Source organism: Ursus arctos, unplaced genomic scaffold (assembly GCF_023065955.2).
Source record: "Ursus arctos isolate Adak ecotype North America unplaced genomic scaffold, UrsArc2.0 scaffold_6, whole genome shotgun sequence".
Lineage (NCBI taxonomy): Eukaryota > Metazoa > Chordata > Mammalia > Carnivora > Ursidae > Ursus > Ursus arctos.
The window spans coordinates 83,519,714-83,533,657 of record NW_026623078.1 but is presented as its reverse complement, the minus strand read 5'-3'; the positions used below and the strand labels follow the sequence as shown (position 1 = coordinate 83,533,657).

Sequence of the window (13,944 nt, the reverse complement as noted above, 5' to 3'; positions counted from 1 at the left end):
GGCCTGGAGCTAATGGGCTTTTGCATTGACCTTATTCCTTGAGATCGGAACTGGCAATTATATTCTGATCTCTCCCCCCTTCTCTCTCCACTCTTGATTGTCCTTTTAAGATTCAATTTATTGAAACAAAGCATATGATAATTTAATGGAAATTTTGGTGTGTTTCTAGCACGGTCAGGTTGATGTGATTTTAGCGTTTGGGTGGCCCCTGGAATGTCGGCTCCTGTTTAAGACACGCGGCATGGGTTTGTGAACCCTCTGGTCATATTTGACATTTATTACTGCGGTCACTCATTTGGTGTTTCATTCGTTCATGTATTGGTTCACTTGGCCCTGAGACAGCGTCAGACCTGATTCGAGGCTCCCTATCAGTAAGCGGCCAGAGCAAGCTCTAGGAAACCCGACGCGCGATCTCTGTGCATTGACGGGTGGCTCCTGTCCTCTACTCTGAGCGCTCACTGGGTTCAGGACGCTGGCCCGGGCTCTCAGCACTGGGAGAGGTCCGTCTGTCTCTAAGGAGCTCACACCCTAAGTTAGGACCCGGACGGTTCGACTCTGGGAGTCCCTGGGCGGTAGATCAGCATGGTGTGCGGGTGGGAGACTGTCTGCCGAGGGTCTTAGACGGGGCGGGGCTGCAGCCTGTGTCCCACGAGCACGCCTTCCTTGTCTACGTACTTCCACCCCCACTTGAACAATTTACTTAGTTTGAAAATGATGGCAAAAAATAATGGTGAATTATTACAGTTCACCATTTTAATCACTTTTCAGTGTACAATTCAGTGACATCGAATACATTCACATTGTCGTGCACCCACGTCCACCGTCTATCCCCAGACCTTCATGCTTTTGATTCTACCCTCCTCCCACAATTGAGAACTTGGCAGTGGTGGCCAGGCTATGTAGAGTTTATGGATTACAGCTATTCATGAAATATTTATGGGACACCTGTGCATTAACGCACCGGCCTCCTGGGAATATGGATCAGAAAAGACAAGTCCAGTGTCTATGGAACTCAGACTAATAAGGAGCACCAGGCCTGGACGAGGTGGTGGTGTATGGAGGAGTCTTCTATGCAGAGGAAGCAGCGTGGTAGCTGGGGGAAGATGAGTTGCTGAGCACGGTGGGAGCCTGGGGCAGGAGAGGTAGGAGGTGTGGTTGGAAAGCAGGTGGCAGGGGTGGCTGTCACTGTAGCCTTTAATCGGTTTTTTTCTCCAACAGCAAACTGAGCATTTCAGTCCTTCTTGATTGTATGTGCGGTCTGCAGGTGCAGTGCAGTAGTGCTGGCCCTTCGGACCGACAGGTACCCTGTGTCATGCGGTGGGGCTGGTGTCGTGAGGTACGGCAGTCTGGGAAGGGCGGCTGCGGCACCTCTGTCCGGAGAAGGCAAGCTAGAGTGGTGTGGAGAGAGAGCTCGAAGCTCCACGCCGCTGGAGCTCTTGCCCGTGGCTTGGGGTGGCTGCTGGGGGTCAGGAGTCAGGCTTTCTTGCTTTGGTGTCTCGGTGTTGTGTGCTCGCTCAGGACATCCTGGCCGCCAGTTTGAGCCGGTGCGCGTATCTGTAATCTCCAAGCTCCCATTGCTCAGGTGTGGCTCTCCAGCCCGTGGCCCCGTGCTGTGGTTGGATGAATATCCACGTCTGGGGCGGGAGGACCAGGGAACTTCTGCTACTTGCTGTGTCACGGTGGGCGAGCCACGCCATGTCTCTGAGCCGCAGCTTCTGCACCTGTGAAGCCAGGATGAGGTTGACGTTGAGTGTGGTGCAGAGCGGAGCTCACTTCTGCGGGGTCCCAGGGCCCCGGAATGCCTCAGACGACCGTTTATTCTGTCTTGCTGGAAGGAAGAGTCCAGGAAGGCTGAGGCGGCTGGCTTCAGATGAATACACCTGGGCTCCCGCGGGCTCCTCAGGCGCGGGCTGTGACACGTTTACGCATCCTCCTCTGTACAACAGGGATAGAATAGACTGTAACTTAGGCACTGGACACGTGACACGGTGCATAGTGGGTGCGCAGGCACTGGGTGCTCACACTGGTTCGTGCAATGGCACTTTTCACTTCCTGCTGTCCTTTCAAAACTCAGGGCAGCCTGTTTCACTGGTGTCTGTTCTCCTTAGCCGACTTGGAAACGGGGAGGCGCCTTGTTCGCCTGTTGGCTCTGGCTTGAGAAAGGAGCAGAAGCCCGTCCTGCGGGAAATGGACAGTGTTGCAGTTCCTCATTTCGGCACACGGGGGTGCCCGTTCTCAGCGGACCGCTTCTCTGTGCTGCCTTCCGTGGGCTCCCGCACGAAGGCTGGTTTGGAAATAGCAGCAAGAGTTTGCTCTTCTCCCCCCTTCCTCGTTTACAAGTAACGCTGGATTTTCTTTGGATTTGCAGAGCGAGAGACCTGATTTCCTTCCTTCCTTTAGCTGAATGGCTTGGGTGAGGTTCAGGAGTTCTGGGTTTACCTGTCAAGTTCTGCTTTATTTAAAGCGCAGGCCCTCCTTTTCCTTGCCTAATAGACCTTACTGCAGACGTGGCGTGGAGGCAGGCAGGCAGGCGGCAAGCAAGCCTGTGCAGGGAAGACATCCTCTGATTGCTGTGGAGTTGGAAACCAGTGTTGTGTAGGGAGAGGTAGAGTCTTGGGTAAGAATTCAGTGAACGTAGACAGAGACCCTGCTGCACGCGAGGCACCGTTCCAGGTGCACGAGTGGATCCGCGCACAGAGGAGGTAGAGGTCCCGCCCTCCAGGACCTGCAGTGTAGCGGGCCTGGCAGTACATGCCGCGATGAGTGCATTCAGGCATTTTAAATCTAGAGTGACCCAAGTGTCATGAGATTTGTGGGGAAGAAGGAGAAGAACAGGGAAGAGAGGCTGAGTGGTTCTGTGGTGAATAGAGTGGGGGGACTCACTCCCAGCCTGAATCCTCCCCTCCCCGGTTCTGTTGTCCACTGGGCGTCAGGGTCCACTGGGGGCAGGGACCGCAGTGTGCTTCTTGCTGCCTCTCGAGTGCCTGGACCTTCAGTGCCCATGTGACAGTAGGTGCTCTTGCGATGTGTGTAGAATGAATAAATAGATGAATCTGGGGGAAGTCACTTGACTTTGTCAAGGGGTAGTTTGTTGAGTTGTAAAACCACATGAAGTCGGTCCTTGCGTACAGTGTAGGGGAAGAAATGTAGGAGTTCAGCCCAGTGTAGTACTTGGCACATGGTAGATGCCAAAATGTGAATTCCATTTTCTTGGGGACAGTTTGCCTGTGGTAGCAGCAGAGCACATCAGCTGGCGAGACGAGAGTGGGGGGTGGTACTGAATTTTTAAGTAGAGTTTACCTTAGAAGAAACGTAGTTATTAAAGAACTACGTTTAGTAAAAATGTGTATGTCTCTTATTTCTGCTGTACCAAAAACCATACACTCAGTCGCTTAAAACAACACACACTTATTGTATTACATTTCTTGAGGTCAGAAGAGTCACCAAATGAAAGTCAATGCTTGCCTTCCTTCTGGAGGCTTCGCGGGAGAGTCTGCTGGCTTGCCTGTTCCAGCTTCTATGCGCAGTGGCATCTCTTGGCTCCTGGCTGCCTCCTCCACCTGGGATGTCTGTGCTGATGTCTCTTCAGCAATCTCGGTTTCGCCTGCCTCCCTCTTTCCCTTCAGAAGGTCCCCTGTGATTCCTCCAGGGTAATCTCCTTATCTCGGGATCCTTAACTGGGTCATATCTGCAAAGTGTCTTTTGTTTGTAAGGGACCATATTGGTAGGTTCTGGGGATTAGCAGTGGACATGATGGGGGGGCATCATCTGACCTACCACAATGTGCAAGGCTTTTGACCCCAAAATACCATAGTTACTTCAAGAAAAAGAAATGGACTAGTGCACAAAGATGTGTATATTAGGTCATTCGTCATAGCATTATTTATAATACCAGACTTATCAGAAACAATCTAGACATTCAGTAATAGGGAATTAGTTAAAGAATTATGGTATCTGTATAATAGAGGACGTGAAAAAAGAAGATCTAGAAGGACATAGAATAACATGGAAAGATATCCATGATTAAGTAGCAAAAGGTGTTAAAAAACTGTGTGAATGATAGGATCCCATTCTTAGAGAATACGTGCCTTTGTATGTATGCATAGAAAAAAGTCCAGAAGAATGTACACCAAGATGTTAACAAGGCTTATTTCTGTGTTTGGAGATTATAGGTGATTTCTTTTTGCTTCTCCATGTGTACTAATGTTTTGACGGTGAAATGTTATAAAAAGAACCCACTGTTTTGTTTTTTTAAAGAAAAATTACTGAATTGAGTGAAAAAGAATTTATGATCTAATGCAGGCTTGGCATCTGAAAGTTTGACTTTGAACTGGATTTTTCTTTGAATTGAATCTTTAGACCCAAATTGGCTGACAGCCGTCTCCCTTAGCGCTTCAGCGTGTCACATGGAGTCTCGTTCTGCTCTTGACTCTTTCCAGAGCCACACGCTCATTTTGTCACCCACGGACGATGGCAGCTCACCCCCTCCCCTCATCTGCAGGGAGAAGAGCAGGAAGGCTCTTGAAGAGAAAAGGAGTGCTTTTCCAGTTGGGCCACAGCATAATGGTTTTATGGTCCTTTTATTGGAGGTGCTCTCCTTCCATATTAAAATTTCTGTCAATTCTTCTTTTCACATTTAAAAAAATCTTTACGTGTTTTCCCAGCCATGTCTCCATTCTGGAGGTACTTTGACAGCCCCCACATTGTATCAGGGGCTGTACTCTGTTCTTGGAGGTACGGTGTGAAGATGGCCTCCGTCCATCTTTCTGAGTGTGAGTGAGGCCACAGCTCCTGTGGCTTGCGGAGGGCACGAAGGGGCAGAGCCCCATTCTTCTGTCCACCTGCCGCTAGACTCCTGCTGTAGGTACAGATTGCTTGCAGATTTCTTTCAAGGAATCGTATGTATGTGTGTGTTTTCTTGTATGCCAGAAGAAAGAACATAAATTTGTCATTACTAAATAATTTGACAGTATTTTTGCTTGCGGTGCTAACAACAGAAGTTTAATGCAGCTCTCTGGGGTCCGTCTTTCGTTCGAGCCTCCGGTAGCCCTGTGAGGGAAGCAGCACCGTGTTTGTTTCCCAGTGGCAGAAATTGAAGCTTTAAGCTGTTACACGATCGTGTTGGAGTTGCATAGCTGATGAGTGTCCAAGTTGGACTGGATGCCCAGCACTCCTTGCTCCCAGGACAGCGGCTCCAGATGTTTGGCTATGTGAGACAGTGGTGGCGGGTGTGGAGGGCCTCATGTCACTACTCCCAGATGCCCAGCAGATCCTTACAATCATCCTATCGGTGTTGAGTTTTATTCTTTGCATTTGGCAGGGGGTGAGCCACGGCTCAGAGAGGGAAGGAGAGAGTCCTCCATCACACAGCTAGTGGGTTGAAGGCCTGGGCTCTCTGATTCCAAAACCCAGTGCTTTCCTCCTCCTCCTGCATCCCTTGCGGGCCATAAGCACTGACTACGGTGGTTAGCAAAGTATGCCCTGGAGCGTCACTTGGAAAGTGGTGGCTCTCAGATCAGTTATTCTAAGGGTTTGCGAACGTCTCCAGAAAAGAGAGACGTCTTTTGTTAATAGTACATATAGCCCCTTTTCCTGTTAGGCATTGCCCATCAGTCTGGTAACTGCTGCAAGAACCAAATTATACACTCAATTGGTTTAGCTAGCCTGCTCTTTTGGGCATCGATTGATAGTCGGGGGGGTCACATGTCAGCAGAGGCAAAGAAATTTATCTTTTTGGCCAAAGGGTTGCTTATCTAAGGCCTGGAAGTGATTAAAACTGTCATCTGCAAGGTCCCCTAGGGTGCTCTGTGGATCTTCTCTTATATCTGTTTCCTTTGTTTCTAGAATTCATGCAAGAGGTGCTCAAGAGATACCAAATTAAAGGAATTTAGTGTGGTCTCTACTGCATGCGGGGATTCTCTGTCGAGCCTCCAGACGATGGCTGTACATCCACAGCTTCCGCGCCCTGGTCCCTCCTTCCAGGGCCTGCCTAGCTTTGCAGTAGAGATTCCTAACACAGAGGAGGGGTCCCCCTTGTCTCAGCCTTTCTGTCCTTAAGCTAAGCAGTCCCAGTTTAGAAAGCCATCCAGCTCTCCTTCCCCATGTTCACCAAGAAAATGTTGGCCCTCTAAACTGTAGCCCCTAGAACCCAACCTCCCCAGGGAGGGAGCCCTTTGGTAGCAAGGTAATTGTTGCACGTGCCCTGTGCTCCAGACTCAAAACAAGGAGGCTTCCCATCCATGTGGGGCTCACTGTCCAGTAGGGGGCGATCTGTCAGTATTCTAAGGAGATAGTTCAAGTGCTCAGCTAGAAATCTGACGTGGAAAGCGGGGCCCGAGGAGGTAGTGTCATTTCTCCTTGACAGTTGTGGTGAGTAAAGATTTCAGGTATGTTCATTCACTTAAATACTTACCGAGTGTCTTTTTTATGCCAGCCATGTCCTGGACAGCTGGCACCTAAGGACACTGTGCCTTCTCTCAGGCAGGTGGTCTACTGACATAGTGCTCCCATTCACACGAAGGTATTATTTCAAACCGTGATGAAGACTCTGAAGCATAGAGCCAGAGAGAAATGTTTGGTTCCCACTTGGTGATGGCGGGTGTGAAGAGAGGAGACAGGTTTCTGACTTGGATATTTGGAAGGATAGTGGAGTTACTGGTGAGCAGGGAGATGTGGGAAAGAGAGATTTCTCCTTTTCTTGCAGTGGCAGGGTAGAGATTGTTGTGAGTTCAGTCTTAGATTTGGGGAGCATAGGGTGCCTTTGAAATATCCACGCAAAGCAGACAGCTGTATAAACAGATTAACACAGAGCTCAAAGGTGATGTTTGAGCTGACTCTTGAAAAAAAGATTGCATGGTTTCCAAGTGAACAGTAGGGAAGGACAGTCAAGGCAGTCCAGTGTGGAGGGTGTGGCATAAGGGAAAGTGGAGAGATTGGAAAGAGTGCTGGTGTTAGGAGCTGTGAATGGTTGTGGGGTTGAGAACTGGGTGTGCAGCATGATGGGAAAGGAGAGATTTGGGGCTGGGCAGGTTATGGGGAATCTTCTATATGCCATGTTAAGAAATTGGAACTTTATCCTAAAAGCTATCAGCAGCTAGTGGAGGGCTTTTAGCAATTGAGTGTTATAATCAAGTTTATACTTCAGAAAAATCACTTCCAGTAAAGTGAAGGATTGATTTGGTGAGTCGTTCATTCACTCATTGGTTTCCCAGTGCCATCTAGTCCATGTTCTGTGCTCAGCACTGTGTTAGATGCTGGTGAGACTAAGGTCAAGGCGGAGACCATACTTTAATGAGTTGGCTGTCTGTGGGGGAAGAGGGACCCAAAAGCATAAAATTATATTCCGTATGGTAATTGTGAGGATACCCGTGTACATAGAGTATTAGACTAGAATAAGGGGAGCTCACCTACATGGTGTTTAAAGAAAGTTTCTGAGATGAAATTAGACAAAGTTTTAAACAAATTTTAGGTGAAATAGATGGTCATAGAAATTGCATTCCAAGTACAGGGATAGAAAGAACAGAATCATGGAGGGAAGAAGTACTGAGTATATTAGGAGAGCTCCGTTGGTGTTTTGCCAGAGGGCAAAGAGCAAAGGGGAACGTGGTGGGAAGTAAGGATGGCCTGGACTTCCAGTGTCTGCTAGACTAAGAAAGCTGTGATATGATCAACTTTGCCTGTTAGAATGATCATTCTGCAGCTGTGGGGAGAATGGATTTGCATGCAAGAACCCCTTCATGATAAAACAAACAAACAAACCCTACATTCCCAACCCCCAAACCTCATTAGGAATGGTATGGAACTCCCTTAAATGGACAAAGGCCGTTTGTTGCAAAATCCACCACTAACATCATGCCCAGTGGTGAAAGACTAAAGGCTCTCCCCCTAAGATCCAGAATGAAACGTGGATGCCCATGCGCGCCATACTTATTAAACATTGTACAGGTAGCTCTAGCTGGATAATTGGGCCAGGAGGTGAAATCAAAATCATCCACTTTAGAAGGGAAGAAGTAAAACGTACCTCTGTTTGCAGATAACATGATGTTGTAGAAGTAAATTCACTAAAACTCTTAGAACTAATGCATTCAGTAAGGTTGCAGGATATAAGATCTGTATACAAAAATCAGTTGTATTAGTAAATAGTTAAAGTGAACAACCAGGAAATTAAGAATACAATTCTTTTCATAATATTAAAATTAGGAATAAAATGAAAAAAGTACAAGGCTTGTGTACTGAGCACTACAAAACACGACAGAAGTTTAGGAAGACTGAAGTAATAGAAAGGCGCCCTGCGTTTCCAGGTTGGAAGGCTTCATATTGTTGAGATGGCGGTACCATCCAAACTGACCCACAGATTCCTTGCAGTCTCCATCAAAATCCCTGCTGGGTTCTTTGCAAAAATCAAGCTGATTCTAAAATGCATGTTTTTCTAGCTTGAGTTCCTGGGAGAATGGCTTCACTCAGACATAGCTAACTTAATAAGTGGTTGACAGGTGTGAGGCATGACAATGTCTAAGGCCTTGTTCTAAGCCTCTGACCTGTATTCAAGAGGTAATCTTTATAAGCCTGTAAGTCCACACTGATGGGCAAGGAAACGGGAAGGAGTAGCCCTAGGTCACACAGCTGGAAGCAGGGGAGCCAGGATTCCAATCCCATCGTTTGGGTCCCACAACCCATGGTCTTGACCTTTACTGAATACTGCTTCTTTCCCCAGAGAGACTCAGCAGGCGGTTGGCTTCATATCTGGAGGTTGGGGGAGAGGGCTTGGCCTCTGATCAGGATCTGAGCACCATCAGCACAACAGGAAGGCAGTATTGTCATCGTGGCAGGGAGAAGGCAGTGAGAAGAGCAGGTAGCTGACGTCAAACTCGTGTTATAGGAACTGAGAGACTGAAAGTCACGGGTTGAATTGGCCTCTCACAGAATTTGTATGTGGAAGTCCTAACCCCAGGACTTCAAACTGTGACCTTATTTGGAGTTAGTTTTTATAGAGACAGTCCAGTGAAAATGAGGTCCTGAGGGTGGGCCCCAATCCAATATGACTGGTGTCCTTATCAAAAGGGAAACGTGGAGACGGACATGCTCTCAGGGAGGATGAGTGCAGACATGCCGACAACCATCTCCAAGCCAAGGAGAAGCCTCGGAAGAAACCATCCCCGCTGACACCCTTTTTTTTTTTTTTTTAAAGATTTTATTTATTTATTTGACAGAGATAGAGACAGCCAGCGAGAGAGGGAACACAAGCAGGGGGAGTGGGAGAGGAAGAAGCAGGCTCCCACAGGAGCAGGGAGCCCGATGCGGGGCTTGATCCCATAACGCCGGGATCACGCCCTGAGCCGAAGGCAGACGCTTAACCGCTGTGCCACCCAGGCGCCGCCCCCCGCTGACACTCTTAGACTTCCAGCCCCCAGGATTATGCGATGATAGATTTCTCTTGTCTCAGACACCTGGTTTTGGTTCTGGTAGCACCAGCGGGCTAATGCAGGAAAGAAGGAAGAATGTCCAATAGGAGGGATTATCAACAGTGTCAAGTCCGTGGACGATAGAACCCAGCCCTGCCTACCTGGTATGAGCCAGCTCCCAGTGCCTGAGATCACATCGTCTCCGGTGCAGGCCTGCTTTGTTGCCGTTGTGACCTGGGGCGACATCCCCTGCTGAGTCATGCTCTGGCCCCTCCAGAGCAGGAGTGGGAGCATCGGGGACCTCTCGATTCCCCCTTGATTCCCTTTGATCCTATCATTGGCTCTCAGCCTCAACCTCTCCTAAGCTGTCCCTTTGCAGCTGAGTTTTTGCAAACCAGATGTGGGAGTTAGATGAGTGCTTGTTAAATGTCATCTTACTGGTTTTGATTCCCCACATCTGCCAGTCTAAGTTGCTTACACTTTCAGCTCTGCTGTCTTTCAGGTGAGCTTTCCCTGGAGACCTGTGGTGTCCCCAGAACTGAAAGGAGTTTGTTTATTTTGTGCTTATCTAAGTGACTGAGAAAAAGAAACCTGTAGGAGGTTTCTGGGGTCCTCGTGGATAGTGTGTCTTCTCTTGGTTCCTGGGTCCCAGGACCGTCTCCAACAGCCCTGACTCCCGTGTAGGCACCTCCTCTTCCCCGCCCCCTCCAGTGTGGGCTGGGGTGGAGTTGGGTTCTTCACCAGTTGGTCCTTATGCCTCTTAGCCTGTGTCTTGATCTCCTCTCCTCTCCTGGTTCTTGTTCCTGCCTGCGGCTCTCAGTGACTCTTCCGGCTGGTATCTACCCCGGGTAACTCTTGGGCTTCACTGTCCTCGTCTATAAAATGAGGGTAGTAATAATAGACACACAAGAGGGCGTCGAGATGATCAAACGAGGTGATACAGGTCAAGAATTTATTGGCAGTAGTGCCTGGTACATGTGAAGTCCTCAGTACACGTTCCGCCACTACGACCAATGTGCCGCCCACCATGCGCCCGTTTCCGTCCTCGGAGACCTCCTGCCCGCGTGTCTCACGGCGCCTCGCCACTGTGTGGCAGGCCGCAAGTGTTGAACTCTGGCCGGGCAGCTCTCCCGTTGCCTCTTCTCACCTGGCCTGGAATCCTTTGGATTTTCAGGTGTTGTACATGTCCTGTCCACCTATGTGTGCGTGTGCGCCCGTGTGCGTACCGTGTACTAGGGCATCCTCTCATGCTGGTTCCTCAGGGCTCATGCTTGTGCTACGTGTGCTCGGTTAAGTTGAGCAAACACTTGGATGAGATGAGCAGGGGATTAATCAGTATTTGCGAGCCACCTTGAAGATGATGATTTATATACATTTTAACCATGACTGCAGCCCTTCGTGGTGGACATTTGATCCCCACGTCCCAACTGAACACTTTGAAGCCCAGTTGCTGATCCGAGAGAATAATATTCTTACTCCTTCTTGAGTGCTGAGGAACCTGGAGTTACTTAGAGCTTTCTGGTCCCTTCAGAATTGGCTTGTCATCTAGCTGACCATGCTGACCAACGTGCTGACCATCACACTGACCATGCCTGTGGGACCCACTGCTAGCTGTTTGCAGGGAGACCAGAGCCATGGGGAGGGGTCAGGGGCTGAGTGCACCATTGTTCTCAGGAGTACGAGCGTGATCGGCCCTGCTCCCTGGAAAGTGCCTCATATATTATCTCTGTAGCTCCACCAGACCACTGGGTTAGCCCACCAACGGGCAGACTGAAAATGTGAAAGATTGACCTCTGTCCTGTTTCTGTTCTAGATGCAGTGAACTTAAGAGAACTGCTCTCAAATGGGTTAACTGCTTCCGGAAACCTGATCGATAGGACATGGCTGTAAATAGTGTCTGTAAATTAGCAATTTGCAATCCCAATAAAATATGAACAGATTGCAACAATAAATAGAAAAACTGAGCACAAAATGGAAGTAACTCTATTTGTGTTGTTCATTATATCATTCATCTTGGGCTCAGAACTCTGAACGTACCAGTTCCAAGAATCTTTTGATGCCTTCTGTTGCAAGGTGAATGTAAGTATTGTTGGATAGGAGTCTCTAAATGCATTGCCGGAAGTTTTCTCTGAACTTCAGCAAGGGAGCTGGAAGGCAAGCGCCCAAAAGGAAGGCTATTTTGGAGGATCCTTCTGGGGTTGGGGTCAGGGTCAGAGTGGACGTGAGGCTCTCAGTGAGCCACTGTGACCGTGGGCTGCTGGGCGCGCTGCCTGAGGGATTCTCACCCTCCTGAGCCTCGGTGTGAACAGTTGATGGCCTAGTGGTGTATTCAGTGTCTCCAGGCAGTAAGAATGAGGCAATACATGGACAGTCTTCAAGTTTCTTCTTAGGTACGGAGTCCAGTAAGTACACTGGTATATTTTTTTCTCTGACAACAGAAATCTAGGCATAGAAAACACTTCAGTGTAATACGGCTGACTCCAGAAACCAGGTGTGGAAGTCCAGTGAAAATGTGGTTAATTCCTATGACTGGTGAGTGGAAGTTACTGTGAAAGTACGGAGTCCCGAGTGAGGGACTTCGTTTCATTACAATGGTCTGGAGCTATAAATACTAAATGTTGGGGTATGCCTGACCCCCTCAAGCGATCTGGGTACTTTCTTCCCTCCCTGCCCACATGCCTGTTGTGCTGTTGGTGGCGGTGTGGCCCATTCCTGTGCCCGCTTGAGGATGAGCTCTTGAGGGCAGGGCCTCGGCTGTCTGGGTCATTGCCATGCACCTGAGCCAGCACCCAGCGCATGGTAGGATCCCCACGAATATTCCTGAATAAGTGAATGAATGCATGGCTGCCTTCCCTGTTGATTGAAGGCCCCACAGAAGAGGTTGCGTGTGCGTAGCCTCCTACAGCCCCAGAGCCTCCCAGCGCCTGGCACTAGGTGTGAGGGCCCGCGCCTGGAGGCCTGGGTGCCAGCACCGTATGCTTTCCTAGGGCAACAGTGTATCCCTTTGCCTGTTTCCTCTTCTGTAAATACCTTCTCCATGGCTTATTTTGAGAATCAAATGAAATAATACATAAAAGAGGCTTTTAAAACCGTGAAGTGTTGTTGGTGATTGAGCCGTGTGTGTGTCTATATGCGTCTACCTTCAGTCAATGTAATTATGCTCATTTAGGCCAGAGTGATGTTCGTGCTTAAGATGAAAATAACTCTGATAATGTTCGTAAGTTCGGATTTATTCTTTGATTCCCCATCTTCCTGCCACGAAGTTATCAAGCTATAAATAAATATTATGACTTTTATGACAAAGGAGTTGAAAGAGCGCTTCTTCCCCGACACAGCCGACTAATCTTCACGGTGTTAGCCGGTGCAACTTGGTGTCTCCTTGAATTATTGATTATGCCTTGCTGTCTCATGCCTAGAATAAGGTATCAGCTGAGAAACAGAGCTGTTTATGAGATGTGAGCTTCTGCGTGTATGCTAAGAGCATATGTGCTACCCCCACTGAGGAAAATAATTCAAGTACATTGCATAAGACGTGTGTGGCATTATGGTTGGCACAGGGGAGGGGTTCCCATGTTCTTGTCCCAGGAAGTACTTAGACTTCATCGGATTTTCTGCTCAAGTTCATACTAACATGGGTATTTAGCTGTTGAATATTGCAGGGCAGAGTAAAACATGGAACCGAGAAAAAGAGGCAGTAATACAGAAAGAAAATAATAAATTGATACTTGAATAGACAGCAGGAGGGAACTTGTCTTTATTGAGCACCTGTGTTACGTGATGGATAATCTCAGTACTTCACTGGATTGGTTACCATTATCATACTGCAAGATGAGTGTGCTTATCCCCATGTTTTTCAAAAGCGAGGCTCATAGATAGTAAGTTGCCCAAGGTTATAGTTTATAAAAGATAGGGCAAGTGGTTTCAGAGCGTGGTATGTGGGTAACTATAAGAAGCTTGTTAGTTATTATTTGTTATAAAGTACCAGAGGCATCATGATAGGTGAACGCCATATCATTAAGATGAAAGTAACATTTTTATAGGAATTTAAAAGCTCAAATTAATTATAAAAATGTCATAGTGTTGTTATTTAAAAATAGTTTTAAGTAGTTGTTACTAGGAGTGTGCTTTTTTAATGGAGATCCATGGGCTTGAATAGAAGTTGAGTTGAAACTGTGTATATAAGTACCCCGTCATGTGCACACGCCTGCCCTGCCCACATGCGTGCGTGGTGCCTGTGGACACCTCCCAGAGGGTGAGTGCAGGGTCTGGTTCTTCACTGAACCCTACTTGGAACGTGCTGTGATGTGAGCGGGTAGACAGGTGCCTGTTGTGGCGACCGTCACACATGGCCTGTGGCCACACAGCTGCCTCCTATGTTGTGTGCGGCCTTCCACAGGAGACAGAGAAGTGTTCAGGAGTCCAGCACATAGGAGAATTGAGTAGCTGGTGAATTGACTAAATACATCCTCATAAAATCTGTAGATATATAGTATTTCCTCATACTTTCTCAAAAAAAGGTGGTTTTGAAAACAACTAGTATATT

At 48.1% G+C, this 13,944-nt stretch overlaps 1 protein-coding gene across 10 annotated transcripts in view; it reads left to right on the top strand.

Annotated features, from left to right (window-relative positions):
• The window catches only part of TRAPPC9 (trafficking protein particle complex subunit 9), a 593,937-nt gene that overhangs the window by 262,425 nt on the left and 317,568 nt on the right, over positions 1–13,944 (top strand). The window lies entirely within an intron of this gene.